Source organism: Triturus cristatus, chromosome 2_2, assembly GCF_964204655.1.
Source record: "Triturus cristatus chromosome 2_2, aTriCri1.1, whole genome shotgun sequence".
Taxonomy (NCBI): domain Eukaryota; kingdom Metazoa; phylum Chordata; class Amphibia; order Caudata; family Salamandridae; genus Triturus; species Triturus cristatus.
In genome coordinates, this window is record NC_140582.1 from 1,234,446,802 (window position 1) to 1,234,465,643 (window position 18,842).

General features: G+C 46.4%; 1 protein-coding gene across 3 annotated transcripts in view; it reads left to right on the forward strand.

Moving 5' to 3' along the window:
* Nucleotides 1-18,842, forward strand: part of LOC146863473 (uncharacterized) — a 336,901-nt gene that overhangs the window by 18,629 nt on the left and 299,430 nt on the right. The window lies entirely within an intron of this gene.

The window sequence follows — 18,842 nt, forward strand, 5'->3', positions numbered from 1 at the left end:
GCCCATGTCACTCTTGTTTTTCTTTCTTCGAGTTAGTCCACTCCGCCTCCTCCTACCAACAGCTTCCTGCTTGGCTTTATGTCCTTCCACTGGCCATACACTTGTGACATACTTTATTTAGTTATTTTTCTTAACTTTCCAGCTTCCACATTCCGTTTGTTGCTTTCCCGTCCCTGCCACCATCTCACTTTCACCCCCGCATGCCCCTTCCCCGCACGCCCCTTCTCATTTGTTGCTGGCCTGTCCCTTCCACCACCTCGCTCCTGTCCCTGCTTGCCCCTTCCCTGCATGCCCCTTCCGCACAAGCCCCTTCCCCATTTGTTGCTGGCCTGTCCCTTCCACCACCTCACTCCCAACACAGCATGCCCCTTCCCCGCATGCCACTTCCCCGAATGCCCCTTCACCATTTGTTGCTGACCTGTCCCTTCCACACCTTTTCACTAGCTGTCTCCCTCCTTCTACCATCCTAGCTTGTTTTATATAGCGCAAAGCAGATTATAAGGACTTGGAGCGCTGTACATGTGCACCAGTTACATTGCACAAGGGCACATTTTTAGGTCTCGCCTGGCGAACGCAGCGCGAAAGCGCGGTCGCCAGCGAGATCTATTGTTGCTGACTTGCCTCGGAAGTGGGACAGGAGATGGGCACGCGCAGGGCTTTTGGCGATTGTAGTCTGTGGACGCGCTTGTGGAGACGCGCTTGCATCTAAAGGGTAGAGCTGGTGTTTGGCGGCGCGTTAATTAGGCTCCTTTAAACAGGAACGAGGAAATTGCTAGGCCTGGCCCTAACAGTGTTTCTGTGTATACAAAAACTGTCTGGGAACGGATGAAGCGATAAGAGCTATTTCGCATTGAAGTCATTTTCAAAGCTGATGTTCGTGTTTGCAATCCCGAGGCGTCCGGACGACTCGATAAATGTGAATTATGAGACTCGTGATCATGTCTGCCATCAAATAAAGCGACAGCTTGATGCCACGCGATAATGAATGACCTGGTCGTCACGTGATTTCCAGCAATGAGGGTGGGCCCACCGTAAATGTATTTAATTTTTCCTTCACAAATCGGGTTTCATTAGTTGGTACTGTGATAGAAACTCTGACACACGCTCGCGCCCAGGATGACTCACACGTCCAACAGCTAGGGGCCTGTTGGTTTACAGAGGCAACTACGTCCGGCGCGCCAGGTGATAGGAGACACACGTCGGTGCTCGTATCTGGTATAGGTGCCTGGAGGAGAGTAGCTAGCTCCTCCAGAAATTCCAAACCGCATGGATACAGCGCCTCAGCTAATCTTGTTTTTTTACTTTGGGACATGTGCTTACAGTTAAAATTAAAGAGTTCCAACCATTGTGCCACCCTCCAAAGTCCAGACCCATTGTCTGTGCAAAGCCTGTTCCAACCAGTGTGTGGGCAGAGCATCTGTTGTCAGTGATAGCCCCTCATGGTGTGTAGGGCCGGGGTGGCTTCTTCCTGACTGACATGATGTCATTTACACTGACATCATCACCGTGAAAAGCTGGGTATGCATTTCTCATGCTAATTCGCAATTTCAAAGCCTGAATATTCCCACATTGATTTGGTCAGGGAACGTTCATAAATCTGCATATAGAGTAGAACCCAGAGTTAAATATGGATTTTAAAATTAATAACCTGGTTTCGCACAACTCCACTAAAATGTATATATTGGCGATAACTGTATCCCGCGGCACACTAAAGTTGTTATTGTACAATAATCGATCGACTTTGGAAGGATGATTGTTCAAGCACGCCGTGAATGCAAAGTGCCACCCCCTATACACAGGATGTGGCCTATGTGCGGAGGAGCCTATCGGACTTCTGTCTCATAGTTTAGGTAGGCCTTAAGATGCATGTGGGGGTTCTGGAGGGAAGGCTTCCCTCACGCCACAGGGGATGCAGGGGTTTGTGTTACGCCCCTGTAACTCAGTGGTTTAAGGCCGACGCGAAGACTCACATCTCCGCAGCAGGCGCGCAGCCTCGGAGCGATCTTAAGGAGTGCCAAGCTTCAAGGTCCACACAGAGGCGAATGCAAAGCAGAGCAAACGGCGACCTATACACAGCCTGCCAGGATTATCCCCCGCGGGCACATTTGCAAATTAGTGCAGAGCTGCGCGCGCTCATCCGGGCACAGTACAGAGCCTGAGGTTTATCTACACAGGCAAATCACGGCGGGTTTTCACCTCCAGGCCTCAGGAGCCCTGGAGGGCCAGCAGCAACAGGTACAGAGGTCACACAGGGTTAAATAAGCGGCACAAGAAGGAACAGCCTGTGTTAATTATTAATTCTGGCATCAAAAAAATATCAATTACACTTTTTCGTCATTAAAAAGTGACTTGAGCATTGACAGAAATCCAACTTCTGTCAAAACTTTGCAAGAAGGTGAGAAAGAGGGTGTGGCACTACGACCCGAGCTCCCCACTTTGTAGCTGGGGAAGCAGGTTCGAGTCTCGACGTCGCTCAACATCCTGTGATTCTGGGCAAATCACTTAATCTCTCCATGCTTACCAACAATGAATGTGTCCTTGTATAATGAAACTGGTGCTCATGTAAAGGGCTCCAATACCGTCTAGTTGAGTTCGCGCTATCTAAAACAAACAATCATTTGCAATGCAATAAGTCTCGAGTTTACTCAAGTTTAAGCTATTGGCATTGTAAATGACAATGCCTTTTATGTTTTAAAAACAAAAATAAAAGGCATTGTTATTTGCAATGTCAATAGCTGAAACTCCCGTAAATGCGAGACCTATTGCATTGCAAATGCTTGTTTTTACAGGCATGGGAACATTAAGGGACTGATCCGCTGAAATATAAATCCCCATTATATCCTATGGGATTTGTATTTTGACGGACGGGCTAGCCGTCACCTTTGTGACGGAGTAACCCATCCGCCGAGATCTAAATCATGCCCTAAGTGATTTGCCCAGAATCATGGATGTTAAGCCGGTGCTGAGACTCAAACCTAGTTCCCCCAGCTCCAAATTCACAGCTCTGGCCGTAACGCCACAGCCTCTCCATACTCAGTGTTTCAGCCAGCTACACTTTGACACGCTGGTAACTGCAATAGGCATTTGTTCAAGAATATAATTTGAGTTTAAGTATAGGGAAAACAATTTAAAATTGTATTTACTTGCAAATTTTTTCCAACTTTCCACATTCTGTTCTTTGCTTGCCCTTCCCTACCACCTCAGTTCCTTCGCTGCATTCCCTTCCCTGCTTGTTGCTGGCTTCTCCCTCTCACCACCTCACTCCAGTCACTGCATGCCCCTTCCCCACCCCACATAGCTTCTTTTATATAGCGCAAAGTCCACTGGAAGGACTTATTTACCTGAGCGCCAGTTACATTACACAAGTACACATAAAGTTTTACAGGGAATTGATTTGCGCAGAGTCGCTGGATGTTGAGCCGGCACTGAGACTCTAACCTGGGTTCTCCAGCTTCAAAGTCAGCAGCTTTAGCCGTACCACCCCAGCCTCTCCATGCTCCGTGTTCCAGCTAGCTACACTTTGACAAGCTGGTACCTGCAATGGGCATTTGTTTAAGAGTATAAGCTGTATATTCAGTTGTTTGAGCTTTCTTGGGCCTGACTGGGTACTACAGAAAGTTTGTTAAGAACTATGGGTCCATAGTGACACCACTTAATGAATTGACCTCCAAGAAGATGCCAAAGAAAGTTCAGTGGACAGTAAGCTGTCAAAAAGCATTTGATGACCTGAAGCAGGCCATGTGCAGTGCACCTATTCTGAAAAGTCCAGACTACTCCAAAGAGTTCATTGTCCAGACAGATGCTTCTGAGTTAGGTGTGGGAGCTGTTCTTTCACAACTGAATGTAGATGGTCAAGACCAGCCCATTGCTTTTATAAGTAGAAGGCTGACCCCTAGAGAGAAACGTTGGTCAGCTATTGAGAGGGAGGCCTTTGCTGTGGTTTGGGCCCTGAAGAAGCTGAGGCCATACTTGTTTGGCACTCACTTCAAGATTCAGACAGACCATAAGCCCCTCTTGTGGCTAAATCAGATGAAGGGTGAAAATCCCAAACTTCTTAGGTGGTCCATTTCCCTACAGGGGATGGACTTCACAGTGGAACATAGACCTGGGACTGACCATGCCAATGCAGATGGACTCTCCAGATATTTCCACTTAGAACATGAAGACTCAACTGGTCAAGGTTAGTTTAATGTCCCTAAGTTTGGGGGGGGGGGGTTGTGTAGGAGAGTAGGGTCTGCTTTCTATGTTCACCCCCACTTTTTGCTTTTGCTTTACTGGTTTTCGACTTAGATGTGGCTGTGGGCCTGCTAATCAGACCCACAGCCCTGCTGTTCTCTCTCTCTAAATTAATACTATGTACTTTAGGTGCATAACCCATTTGGATAGGATCACCTTATTGGCCCCTGTACAGTGTACCCTAGGTACCCAGGGCATAGGTGTACCCTAGGCCTACCAGGGGCTGCAGCATGTATTATGCCACCCCTGGCCTGGCCTTCCATTCTGACACAACTGGCTGATCACTCAGCTGGGGCAAGGTCGTGTAATCACCCCTTGCTTAGGTGTAGTATTCCTATACCTAACTTACATATAGACACATGTGTACCTATCAGTCACTCCTATGGCAGGCCTTAACAATCCTGGAGGCAGAGTGCTTGGTAACATGTGAGATGGTGCTCTAGCATGAGCTGAGCCTGTCTGCAGCTTTCGGAACCAAGTCCTTATAGCTGTTCTATGATATAGCCTACCATATACTCTTAAAGTGCCTTATAATCTTAGACGGTTATGGTAACTATGGTTTGGCTTTATCGAAACATGTCGTGTAAGGTGTCTAACACTGTGGAATACCCCCATGCCATTTCTGGACATGAGGATATTATTCCCCCCTTCTAGAGGGAAAGACATGTTAAAATCATACTTCACTGTTAGCCTCTGACCAAAGCCTCAGCATCACAAAATGGATGCTGCTGCCACGACACAAGTCTGACCTCCTGCAGCTGGGAGTGATCCCAGCCAGGTAGGCCTGGACAATAGGTTTCCTGCTTGGGGAGGTGCTAGCACCTCCCCAGACAGCCTTTAGTGTATTGGGGCAGGGTGGGCTGAAAGGAATGAGACATGCCTGGGGCACACAAGGTGTTCATTGCATAGTCCAGTTCAAACCGGCGCTGGGGCACTCCAGCCCCAGCTCTGGCGCGAAACTGGACAAAGGGAAGTGGGTGTAACCACCCCCTCCCAGGTCCCACCCATAAGGCGTGACCTAGCAGGTATCCCAGCCCCCCAGATTAGTATAAGAGTGGGAGTTGGGCCTCAAGACTTTAGATTATCCTGAACCTGCAACTTGAACAGAAACTCTGGACCTTCGACATTCGAAGAAAGAAGAAGACTGAAGAATCTCCCTTGTGGCCAAGGAGTGGCTACCCTGTGCAAACAGGCACCATCAAGAGACTACCCTTTGCTTTGCCCACGTTCTACGAGGAACCGACTGCAGAGCCTGACTAGAGCCTTGACTTCCAGACTTCTCCGACCCTGATCCACATCCACAGCAAAGCTGAGATCCGTGGAGGCGACGAGCGACGTGGGACCGGCTACCTGGGAAAAGTGGCTAGTAACTTAAAGCGCAGCTTCTGAGGCACCCTCGAAGTTGTGCACCGGGGATTGAGAAGCCCCAACCCCAAGCACCATCTGCACCGAAGATCAGCCCCCCACACTCCACGAGTCCTGCGTGGGGCCCTTCTGCATTTTCCTGCTTGCCGCGTCTGTCCGGTTGCTTGCCCGCTGGCTGGTGGCCTTTGTGACGACGCACCCTGAAATCTTCTGCGCTGGTTTGGCTCCTCCAGACTGGCTCCCGCTTCTCTGCAAAGAAGAAGCACCCCAGACCTTCCTGGTCTGCACCAGAAGCAAGTCCTCCGTTCTTCGTGGGTTCAGCTTGCCAAGGCTTGGTGAGTCCTAGTCCAACTTCGACGCCGCCGACAGCAAGAGCCTTCGTGGGACAGCTCGCCTCCTGGTCCTGGTCGTCCTCGACGCTTCCTGGTCCTCCTGGCTGCAGCGACAAGCTTCACCTTCACCTGCAATCTTCACGACATCGCCTGGTTCCTTCCTGGTTCCACGTGGTCACTGGCTAGTGACCTTGACTCTGTCCCTTCTGCTTGCAGGTCTCCTCTCTTCTTGATCCCAGCCTTGGGATCCACCGGACACTCTTCACTGACTGCCTGTCAGCATCTTTCTTCAGGCATCCATAGGAGTCGACGACGAAAACCGACGCATCTTCACCCCTATGCACCCGCAGCCTGTGGGCTAGGTAACTTGGGTACTCTGGTGCTCATCAGGATAGTGACTATCCTAGTGTCTAGTTTTCCAGTCTCGACTTCCTAGCTACTCCGGAAGTGTCCTAAATCTATCGTTTTCTAAACTGTACTATTGCTAGTGACTTTTACGCATTACGCGTGAGTGTTTCCACTCTGCACACGAATCCCGTGGGCCTCCCACTTCCTAACTAACGCTAGAGTAGTGTAGCCTCAGCGATTCCCTAGGCCTAGGCCTATTCTATTTCCGTGACAGGGGTCCTTATACCACTTACTTAGTATATGGTTTGCGTGGCCCCTAGGGCCTAACTGTATTACTTACCTGTGTGACTTAATGTATGCTTAAATAAGACTGTGTTGTACTTACCTCTAATCTCATAAAGAGTGCTGAGGGTTTGACTAGAATAAATACACTTTATTTTATATATATATCTGTTGTGGTGTCCTTTCATTTGGTATTCAAGGGATTATATATGGTATCACAGCTGGCTTCACATGCCATTCAGAGTTTAGCCTAAGACTGCTCTTGTCCATGCTACCACTAGGATAGCTGGTCTATAAGGTTGACTTTACAACCAATCACCATAAGGGTATTTGGACTGATATAAGGTGTATACTAGAACTAGTGACATCATACATCAGGCCAACTTCTCACATTGGTGAGCAGCGGTTGGGATCTGAGCTTGCTGTTGTAATACCATTGTAATCTTGAGATACTAAATTGAAAGATCACACAGATATTGTCTAGGTACATATAACATAGATTATAATACTTAAGTCCTACTGGACTTAGTAGTTGTAGGTTGAAGGGAGTAACACACCCTGACTACAACTACTAGAGAGGTTTAGTAGAAACAACTAGTGTAGGTAGGTGCACACACCACACCCTCACTAGATCATGTCTCTGAGAGGGGATCAAGTAGATGCTCTCTCAGGAGGGTCAGGTCTGCAAAAGACCCCCTCTAGATATGATACCTTAACATTCCAGGAGATGAGACACTTGTGTACCTCCAGAGCAATAAAACAGGGTGCAAACCCTACCCTCCTTCAGTTAAGACAACTCCTAGAGGAGTATGATACTCTTAGGGCATCTCAGGCAGGTACCTTGGGTACAGAGGAGGGTCTACCCACCACAGAGGAGTCAGATGGGGCTTCAGATGGAGAGGTAGACAGCCAGGGCCAAGTAGGAAGACTTAGCCAGGCTAACCTAAGTTTACATGGGAGTTTGCATGGGGTCCCCCCATACAGACCCCCAAGTGGGCTTAACCAGAGAAACAGGAGGGACAGATCCCCTTCAAGGGAATCCATCCACTCCCATGTCTCTAGCATCTCTAGTGTTTCCTCTCACAGGGGAATGACTTCCCCTGAGAGAAAGGAACATGAAGCCAGAATGAGGGAAGCTAATCTGAGGATTCAGAGGGAAGAACTTGCCCTTGCCAAGGAGAAGCTTGCTCTGGCTAGAGAGCAAAAGTTAAGTGGGGCAGAACCCACTGGTGGCAGCAATATCCCTAAGGATAGAGACAGGCACTATGATAATAGAAACCTGAGCAAGATTGTCCCTCCCTACAAGTGTGGGGATGACATCCACAAATGGATAACTGCTTTGGAGAGAGCTTGCAAAGTACAGCAGGTACCCCAAAGTCAGTGGGCAGCTATCTTGTGGCTCTCCTTCTCTGAGAAAGGTAGAGACAAGCTCCTCACAGTTAGTGATGAGGATGCAGATAATTACACTGTCCTGAAGAGTGCTCTGATTGATGGGTTTGGCCTAACCACTGAACAATACAGGATGTTGTTCAGGGATACCCAGAAGACACAGACTCAGGACTGGACTGACTTTGTAGATTGTGCCACTAAGGCTCTGGAAGGCTGGCTAATGGGAAGTAAGGTTAAGGACTATACAGGATTGTATAATTTGATCATGAGAGAGCAAATACTTAACAACTGTCAAAACCAGCTATTGCATCAACACCTGATTGATTCTGATCTGACTTCTCCCCAAGAATTGGGAAAGAAGGCAGATAGATGGGTCAGGACTAGAGTTAAGCAGAAAAACCAGAACCAGGGCGGTGATCAGAAAAAGGCAGACCAGAAGGGTAATGATCAGAAACAAAAAGACCAGAAGTCTTCACCAGGCCCCCAAAAGGCTCAGGGGGAGGGTGGTCCCAAAAAGGATAAAAAGAAAGATGGCCAAAAGAAACCATGGTGCAACTATTGTAAGTCCAACTCACATTGGTTTAGTGAGTGCACCAAAAAGGATAAGCCCCCAGCCACCATTGCCCCTAAGGCAACTGTACCCCCTAGTTCAGCTGTAAGTGGTGGTTCCCAGCAAAAGGGTGTAGTAGGGTTAACCCTGGGAACTGAGGAGGATTCTGGCCTAGTCAGAGTACCTACTCAGGCTGTTCTGATCTGTGATGGGGACTTAGCTTTGTCCTCTACTGTAGGCCCCAGTAACCTGGGCAAGTACAGACAGACTCCTTTTATCAACCAAAGAATGGCTCAGGCCTACAGGGACACTGGAGCTAGTGTCACAATGGTGACACCTGCTTTTGTGGACCCTGGACAGATCATACTAGGTGAGAATTACCTAGTGACCAACGCTAGCAATGCCACTACCTCCCATAGTGTGGCTATTGTTAACTTCTCCTGGGGAGGGGTAACTGGCCTCAAGAAAGTTGTTGTTAGTTCAGACCTTCCTGTAGAGTGTTTACTGGGCAATGATCTTGAAACTTCAGTTTGGTCTGAAGTGGAGTATAGGACCCATGCAGAAATGCTGGGGATAGATGCACATGTCCTTGCTGTGACCAGGTCACAGGCCAAAAAGTGCACCACTGAACAAGTGCTGGATCCTGAAACTATGGACCAGACACAACCCAAGAGAAAGAGCAGTAGGGTTAAGGCTGTGCCTTCCCCCCCTGCCTCAGGTGGTGGATCAGCCCTCCCAGGAGGATGATTCTGAGAGCCCTGAAGGAACTGTCCTAGAAGAACTTGAACCTGATCAGGTTGAGTTTCTTGGGACAGGGGGACCTTCAAGGGCAGATCTGAGGCAGGTTCAATTAGACTGCCCCTCTCTTGAACCCCTCAGACAGCTGGCTGCTGCTGAGGCTGCAGGGAATGCTCAAGGTACCCATAGAGTGTATTGGGATGAAGGGCTACTGTATTCAGAGGCTAGAGACCCCAAGCCTGGTGCATCCAGGAGGTTGGTCATACCACTGAAGTTCAGAGGCTTCCTTCTTACCTTGGCCCATGATATTCCCCTTGCAGGACATCTAGGCCAGAACAAGACTTGGGACAGGCTTGTCCCTCACTTTCACTGGCCCCATATGTCAGAAGATACTAAGGAGTTTTGTCGCTCCTGTGTCACCTGCCAAGCCAGTGGCAAATCAGGTGGCACCACAAAGGCCCCCCTCATACCACTACCTGTGGTGGGGGTCCCCTTTGAAAGAGTGGGCATAGATATTGTAGGACCAATGGACCCACAAACAGCATCTGGGCACAGATTCATACTGGCGATAGTGGACCATGCCACCAGGTACCCAGAAGCAATTCCCCTGAGGACCACAACAGCTCCTGTTGTGGCAAGGGCCCTGCTTGGAGTATTCTCCAGAGTGGGCTTTCCAAAGGAGGTCATTTCTGACAGAGGTGCCAACTTCATGTCAGGATACTTGACTGCAATGTGGAAGGAGTGTGGTGTTAACTACTAGTTCACCACACCCTATCACCCACAGTGCAATGGGCTTGTTGAAAGATTCAACAAGACCCTAAAGGGAATGATAAAAGGATTACCAGACAAGCTTAGGCGAAGATGGGACATCCTTTTACCCTGCCTTCTGTTTGCTTACAGAGAGGTCCCACAAAAGGGGGTTGGCTACAGCCCTTTTGAGCTTTTGTTTGGGCATCCTGTAAGAGGACCCCTGTGTTTGGTGAAGGAAGGATGGGAGAGACCTCTCAGACAACCCAAACTAGACATAGTGGATTATGTACTTGGTCTCCGCTCCAGGATGGCAGAGTATATGAAGAAGGCTTCTAAAAACCTTGAGGCAAGCCAAGAACTCCAAAAAGCTTGGCATGACCAAAAGGCTGTACTGACTGTTTACCAGCCAGGACAGAAAGTGTGGGTGTTGGAGCCAGTGGCCCCAGCAGCACTCCAAGACAAATGGTCTGGACCCCACACTATTGTTGAGAAAAGGGGAGAAGTCACCTACTTGGTGGACCTTGGGACTCCCAGAAGCCCCCACAGGGTGCTTCATGTCAACAGATTAAAGGCATATGTTGACAGGGCAGACATGGGGCTACTCATGGCTACAGATGAGGGGCAGGAGGAAGAGAGTGACCCTCTCCCAGACCTGTTGACTCAGAACCCTGATGATGGCTCAGTTGATGGTGTGGTCTTTTCTGACAGCCTCACTGTCCATCAGCAACAGGACTGCAGACAAGTTCTGCAATCCTACAGACATATGTTCTCTCTGACCCCAAGTCAGACAAACTGGTGCACCCATGAGGTGGACACTGGTGACAGTCTGCCTGTGAAGAGTAAAATCTACAGGCAACCTGACCATGTCAGGGACTGCATAAAAGTTGAGGTACAAAAGATGTTGGAGCTGGGAGTCATTGAACCTTCAGAGAGCCCTTGGGCTAGTCCTGTAGTTCTTGTGCCAAAACCTCACACCCAAGATGGTAAGAGAGAGATGAGGTTTTGCGTGGATTTGTGGTAAATAATTTCCTTTACCTGGACTTAATTTGATACAGAAACATAATAAAATAGCTCAGAAAAATGAGAGGCAGAATCCGTGGTAGTAGAGGTTCGGAATGGGCTTTATTCCAATGGACGATTATAATCGGTTGCTCCAAGTTCCATCACCACGGAGGTTCAGGAAGTGAAGTACATACTTTATTGACAAGAAGTGACTTTTATAGTACATACATTACAATGAAGCGAATGCAGTAGGCGTAACAATTGATAAGGAAAATGACGATTCGTATGCGTAACCGAAAATGGGTGTAATAAGGAGTAAAAAGGAACATAATTGGTTATGATGTCACATATAGGTGGATCTATAAGATAATACTTGGCATAGATGCGCGCGCAGCAGCATGACGTGTGATTGACGTGCAACTAGGGGGTGAAGGGGACTTGACATTTAGCTCTACATGTGGAGACGGAAAGTCTGGGGAGTCAAGTCAACCTAATCCCAAATCATATCTAACATCCTATGTTTAAAGAACTATGTTATCCACAAAAGAAGGACTCTCGGACAGAATCTATTCTATACTGACTGTGCGTGCGTGTACAAGCGTCTAAGTGTCTACACTGAATGCGAGGGGGTAGGAATATTCCATGGTAACAGGGCTATGAATTACTTGCATGAGGACAGAGAAGCCGAGCCTTTGCTCAGTAGCTGGAAGAATGTTTACTTAATTTGCTAGACAGGAATGCATCGGCTAAGGAGTGAAGCAGATAATTCGAAGGCGAAAATACAGTTCTTGGCAGAGAATAGGCTGATGTCAGGCTTCGTGAGCCGCGCAGAGAATGAGACAAAGTTCATGGTCACAGATGCAGGCTCAGACTTGAATTTTCAGAGGCAGAAGGCAAGAGGAGTTTGATGATAGAATCAGGGCCTACTTGCCTGGACTGTAAAATGGCATAAGTGAACCATACAAAGCCGGTGGCCTTTCGTACTTAGGAATGGAATATCCGGCCTATTCATGGCGGATCTGACAGAGGACATGTTGACGGTGGACGCACATGTGTTTGCGTCTTCATAACTGGAACTGGAGGGAACATACATGTACTTGTGACATGCACATAGAACCGTTGGGGTCCAAGATAGGGGACATAACTGATCAGAAAAATCCATATTTCCACATTCCCTCCTTGTCCCCTACTTGCCCTTCAAGAGATATCAATCTTCATCAATCCATTGATCTGTTCATATAACATCATTTGTTCTTCTTTCTTCTTCCGTGACGAATGAAATCTTGGTGGTGGAATACACGATGTGGCACACAGACCACAGATCGCTGGTCCACATTGTAGACATAGACAGCAACTGAATAGTATGAGAAGGCCAATACCTAGGAAGGATAAAACTCTCCATCCCCAGGCTGATATCACACTCCAAAACCAACTGGACCAAGTCCAAGTGCCTGGGTTCTGGTGTATCTGGTTTACAATCTTATGAAGGCGAGTGATGGCTTTATATACTGATGGCGAATTTTCTGGTATGAATACGCAGCAGCTTGATCCGATGACCCTACAAGCTCCGCCCCTATCAGCCAGGATCACGTCAAGGACAAGACGATTTTGAAGCACAACAATCCGCATAGCAGACTGCTCTTCTGTTAAATTGCCTAGGGCGGAAATAGTTTCATTCACTACTGCTTCAAGGGTTCTAGTTAATCTACGTATCAGCTTACTATTAGTAACAGTACCTATATAGGGAAAGATGCCTTTATTGAAATCTACATACTTGTCCCATGCCGTCTCAGTATAATCGACAATTGGGAGATCTCTCCGCTCTCTATTGTGTACTAAATGAATATTTCTGTAATAATCAGGAGGAGCTAGGAAAACAGGTGGTAAAAGGAATGCAATGTAGCAGGTACCATCCCAATCTAGAGGTAGACGCATATATGCAGTCTGACCACATATAAAGTAGGAGTGGCGAGAAGCTCTAAATGAAGATTTGCCTTGATCACTGAATTCTACTATAGTAGTGCATTTACTATGGCCCATATGTATGGAACCAACCTTTCTTACACATAATTCACCCTTTACTGGGAATACTGACATGGTGGGCAAAATTAGTTCAACTTCGGATTCGACATTCAGAATCATGAGATTAGGTGTAAAATTACCTAATCCATATACTTCATTTTCCAGATCAGTTCCTGTTCTTTTGGGGCGACCCTCCTTGTCAGGGTAGCAGACCTTGAGTAAAACTAGGTTCAGGTTTCCCCATACCCAATGATCTTGGTAAACTGCTGTGTCTGAGTCTATGGAATTGATTAAACTAAACCATGCTCCACAGGAGCCATTATGTGTAAACGGATGTGGAAAGAAAGGCAGGACTCCTTCATAATTTTGATAGGGAGGGAGCCGGCCACACACCCAACAGTTAGTGGCATTACTAGTCTGATGGGAATGATGTAACATACTAATGAAAGTGTTATTGCGCAGCGCAAGTCTATAAGACAATTCATGCGGAGGTAAGTCACTAAAAGAATGTTCAGCAGTAACATTGTAAACATTTCTGGCAATAGGGTAATATATGCGCAACAATATACTTGCAGTAATTATTAAAAGACTCAAGAAAAACAAGATTAATAATGTCACTATGCAGTGGCTACGCAGTGATTTACAATACGCCTGTCGTTTCAACATTTTTCGGGTGTTTTCTCTACTCGGGTCCAAGGGATACATGTCAGAGACAATTCAACCGCTTCACCTTGGAGAGGACTTAAACAATCAAATTGCTCGACTGGTTTGGCCTAAGCTTTAGTTTATAGTGTTCAGAGTCACTCTGTTCAACAAAAGGAAGTTTTGAGTCAATGGGTGAAGACACACGAGGTGGGCTGTTTACATCTGCAGGAAGTCCATGAAATTTCTTGATATGACTTGTATGAATCCAGCCTTTCCTGCCTTCAATCTTCACGGCTGTTCTTGTGGTCAGCAGGACCAACTTGGGTGATTTCCACCTGGGCTCCAGTTGAGTCTTTCGGTCGAAATTCCTCACAAATACGAGGTCCCCCGGAACTACGTCATGGGGTTTCACCTCAGTGTTGTCGGGAAAGGCTGCAGCTACCTGTGAACGACAAGATTGTAGTGCAGACATCAAGGAAGCTAAGTAATCTGTCAGCATATTACAGTCAACATCAGTTATTTTGCGTGGTATAGGCGTCCCCCACATATTTGGTGGTCTGCCGAAGATCACCTCATACGGGGATAGCCCTGTTCGAGAGTGTGCTACCATTCTCATGTAAAAGAGTGCAACGGGTAAGGCTACTACCCAGTCGACACCTTTCTCTCTGCATATTTTGGACAATCTGATTTTCAGTATCTGGTTATGTCTTTCTACGAGACCTGCTGCCTCGGGGTGTCGGACACAGTGGAATTTCCACTGATATCCTAACAGAAGTGAAACATGTTTCATTAATTCGGATGAGAACGGCTGGCCGTTATCTGAGTGAACAACACGTGGTAAACCGTATCGTGGGAAGAATTCTCGAACCAACTGTTTGGCAGTAGTCGGGGCAGTGTAATCTGAAACCGGGTATGCCTCCGTCCAACGAGACAGAGCGCAGACAACTACGAGAACATATTTGAATCCTCGACATCGTTCCATCTGGATATAATCCATCTGGAGGACTTCAAAAGGGTGATTAGGAGGATGAAATCCACCCTGTTCTACGGGAACACTTTTTCCTGGGTTGAACTGGCAACAGATCATACAGGTACGGACCTTTTGTTTGGCTGCTGCTCGCAAATGTTTATTGAACCAAATGTGTTGAATGCTGTCTAGCATAGCTTTTTCTCCGAGATGTGCTGGACTATGTGTAGTGTTAATTATAACTTGGACCATTGAATCAGGAAGGAACCATACAGACTTTTCCTTCATCATCCATCCTTGGTCCGTTCGGATCCCTCCTAATTCAGTCCATTTCTTTATTTCGTCTGGTGTAGCATGTGTCTGTATGTCAATTACGTCAAGAGTAGGATCTTTAACTGTCATACAATGTGTCGGTATCGGGACTATTGTCTTTGTCGTGTCGGGGGTTTGAGTTTGAGCAGTCTGTTTAGCTGTTCTGTCGGCTAGATCATTGCCTTGGGAAATGATATCAGTAACCTTCGTATGAGCCTTACATTTCATAATCGATATTGCAGTGGGTAGATGTATTGCATCTAATAAGGCATGAATGAGGGGTCCGTGCTGAATGTGGGCACCGTGGGAAGTTAAATAACCTCTCTCTCGCCACAGCACGCCGAAGTCATGTACAACTCCGAATGCATAACGTGAATCAGTGTATATGTTGACTTTTTTATTCGTGGCTTGAATACAGGCTTGTGTCAGAGCGATGAGCTCTGCTGCTTGAGCTGACAAGGTATTTATACGATTAGTTTTAATGACTTCAGTGTCTGTTGTGACTGCATAAGCGGCCACTAACTCTCCTGTACTTGTTCTCATACATGAACCATCTACATACAACGTCAGATCTGGATCTGACAATGGGACATCGGTTAAGTCTTGTCTGGGTTTCGTCGTTATTGTAATAACTTCAATACAGTCATGAGCTAGTGGGTCTGTTCCGGTTACTGGCAACAGTGTGGCAGGATTCAATGTGTTACAGCGTCTGATTTCTATATGTGGCTGAAACAATGTAAGTTCATACCCTGTAAGTCGCGCTATAGTCAAGTGTTGTGTTTGCGTTCTATTTACAAGAACCTCCACTGCGTGTGGTACTTGAACTGTCAATGGATGTCCTAACACTATGGCATCGCTTTGTCTGATTGCTAAAGCTGTCGCTGCCACTGATTTCAGGCACGCAGGCAAAGCCTGGGCTACTGGATCTAATGTACTAGAAAAATAAGCACATGGTTTGTGTGCTCCTGCTTGTTCCTGTGTGAGTACTGACAAGGCAGTACCTTCGCGTTCTGTAACAAAAAGTGTAAACTGTTTTCTGTAACATGGTGTTGCTAAAACAGGTGCTTGACATAAAGCTTTCTTTAGGCTTTCAAAAGCTTGTGTATGTTCCTGAGTCCAAGGGAGAACAGTCGATGCGGCTGCCTCCTGTGTTGTCAACTGAATGAGTGGTTTTGCTAGAAATGCATACTGAGGGATCCACTGCCTGCAATATGAAGTGAGGCCTATGAAAGCCCGCACCTCCTTTTGTGTCTTGGGTATTGGCATGTTAGCTATTAACTGAATGCGGTCGGGTGTAAGCTGCCTTCCCTCCTTGGACAGCGAGTGTCCAAGATAAATAACTCGCTGGACACAGAATTGCAGCTTAGAAGGGGACACCTTGTGCCCCTTTTCGGCCAGAAATTGTAAAACTGTCAGTGATGCTTTTTCACATTCCGGTTCGCTTCTCGCGGTGATCAGCAGATCATCGACATATTGAAGCAGAGCAGTGTTAACTGGCATGTGGATACTGTCTAGTTCTCGTTTCAGTGCTTGGCTATAGATGCTGGGGCTTTCTGTAAATCCTTGAGGTGCGCGTGAGAATTTAAAGCTACGCCCATTTAAACTAAATCCGAACAAATATTGGCTTTCCGGATCTATTGGGACGCTGAAAAAGGCATTCTTGAGATCGATTACAGTAAAGAATGTCGCTTCGGAATCAATAGCTGTCAGTAATGACGAGATATCTGGGACCACAGGAAATTGTGGCACAATGCATTTGTTTAATTCGCGCAGATCAATAACCAATCGATAGACTGGCGGGGCCTTTGGATCTGTTCGTTTAAGAATCGGAATTATCGGTGAATTACATACATTGGAGTCTGTTTCCACAACTACTCCTTGGGCAATGAGCTCGTCAATGATTTGTAGTAAAGCCACTACAGCATCTGGTGGTAACTTGTATTGTCGCATTCGTGGTAGCACCACTCCTGCCTTTAATGTGACTCGATATGGTGTAATATTCATGCATCCGACATCAGTAGGGCCTTGTGCCCATAGGTGTGTAGGTAAAGTCTGCAGTCGGGAATCCATGTCTCTAGACACATAGTGACCTTTAAAATCACGTAAAAACAATCTTACTCCTTCCGGAGAACAACATATTATAGCTCCTAGAGCTTTCAGTGTTTTTATTCCTAACAGATTTTCGGGACATGATTTAGTAAGCAATAAATCTGTAGTTCGGGTCAAAGGTCCTATCGTAAGTGGAAGAGGCTGTGACACTTCATTAACAATAGGTTTTCCTGAAAAACCAAGGGAAATATTCTGAGAGCCTGAGAGGGGTGCCCCTGGAACTTCACTACGTTTTATAGTTGTTCGACTTGCCCCTGTATCGAGTAAAAATTTTCTATCTTGGCCTAATAATTCACTATGTACATAAGGTCCTTCTTGATCTACTGGGATTTCAATAAGGGGTAAGTCAATTTCCCTCTCTAGGCTTTTTCATGCGTAACGCTGATACTCAGGATATTCATACTGTGCGGTCTGATACATTTGTCGTGTTGTTGTCTGTGTGGCAGCAACAGGCAACGGTGGTGCAGCTGGCACAAACTGTATTGGCTGTTGTGCGGCTGGCATGGCCTGTGCATGCTGCGGAGCTCCTTGTTCATTCTGATCTTGTCTGAGTGGCCGTGGTCTTTCTTGTGTTTTACCTATGGCGATATTATGTTTTAAAACTGGACAATCGTGTACGTAATGACCTGGCTTTTTGCAATAATTGCATGTCCCTTTTACAGGTCCTGCTGAATCGGAATGTGTCATACCCTTTTTATGTCCTTCAGCTGGAACTGTCTGAGAAACTAGCATTTTCATTTTCGTGTCTTTCATGCGTCTGTGTTCATGTTCTTGTTCCTCTCTAATTCTATTGTGATGGTACTGTAACATTTGTAACATTTGTGATGGAGTGTTACCTTGCCAGGTACTCTCGAATTTTAATACTCTATTCTTTACTTGGGGCAGGGCATTTTCTACTAATTTTGTTACAAACAGATGCGGGTATGATTCGCTACTTGCTTTTATGCCACTATTTATACCAAAACATTTTTCAAATCGGGCATAGTAATCACTAGTGTCTTCATCTTGCTTCTGCTTACAGGCTGAAATTGTTCCCCAATCTTCCTTTTTCGTAGTTAATAAACGTGGCAGTACCTGTACTAGCAAACCTGGTAGTGCTTTAGTTTTATCCCCAAGTCCTGCTCCTGCAGTTCGGGCCTTTTCTTCTGCTTCTAATACTGACCATTCTATCTTTTGGTCTCCTACCTCCCACTCTTTTTCCCTGAGTTTTTCATAAATGCCAGCAGGCATCAATACCTTTAATATTGTCATAATGTCGGGATAGGTATACTCTCCCATGAGTAACATGTCTTTAATTTCTCGGTGAAAACCTACTGGGTCTTTGTCATGACTGGGTACCACTTTCTTCATTTCTAACAATTCTATTTTCGATATGGGCGTATATACAAATACGCGCTTGAACTCGTTGTCCTCGCCTTTTATTGGGTGCACTTCTCGTAAAGGATTCTGTCTATCCATGTGATACGTGGTTCTTTCCTTAATGGGTAATGAAACATGTTCTGAACATACAAAAAGAATATATTGCTTTCTTGATTCTAGAATTTCTTTAATTAATTTAGTACCTGAACCTCTCCATTTATTCATAAGTAATTCAGTCAATATGTCAGGTAAGGGACCAGGGTCCGAATGCTGACTCCGATATAGTATAATGAGTTGTTGAATCATATAAATCCCAGCTAACCTCTGTTCATCTGGGGTGAGATTCAAAAATGTGCGTGTTACTGTATCATCACTATATTTTCCGGGACTGTCCACCCAATGGACAGCTGCCCTGGCTAAATCTTGTTCATCCATA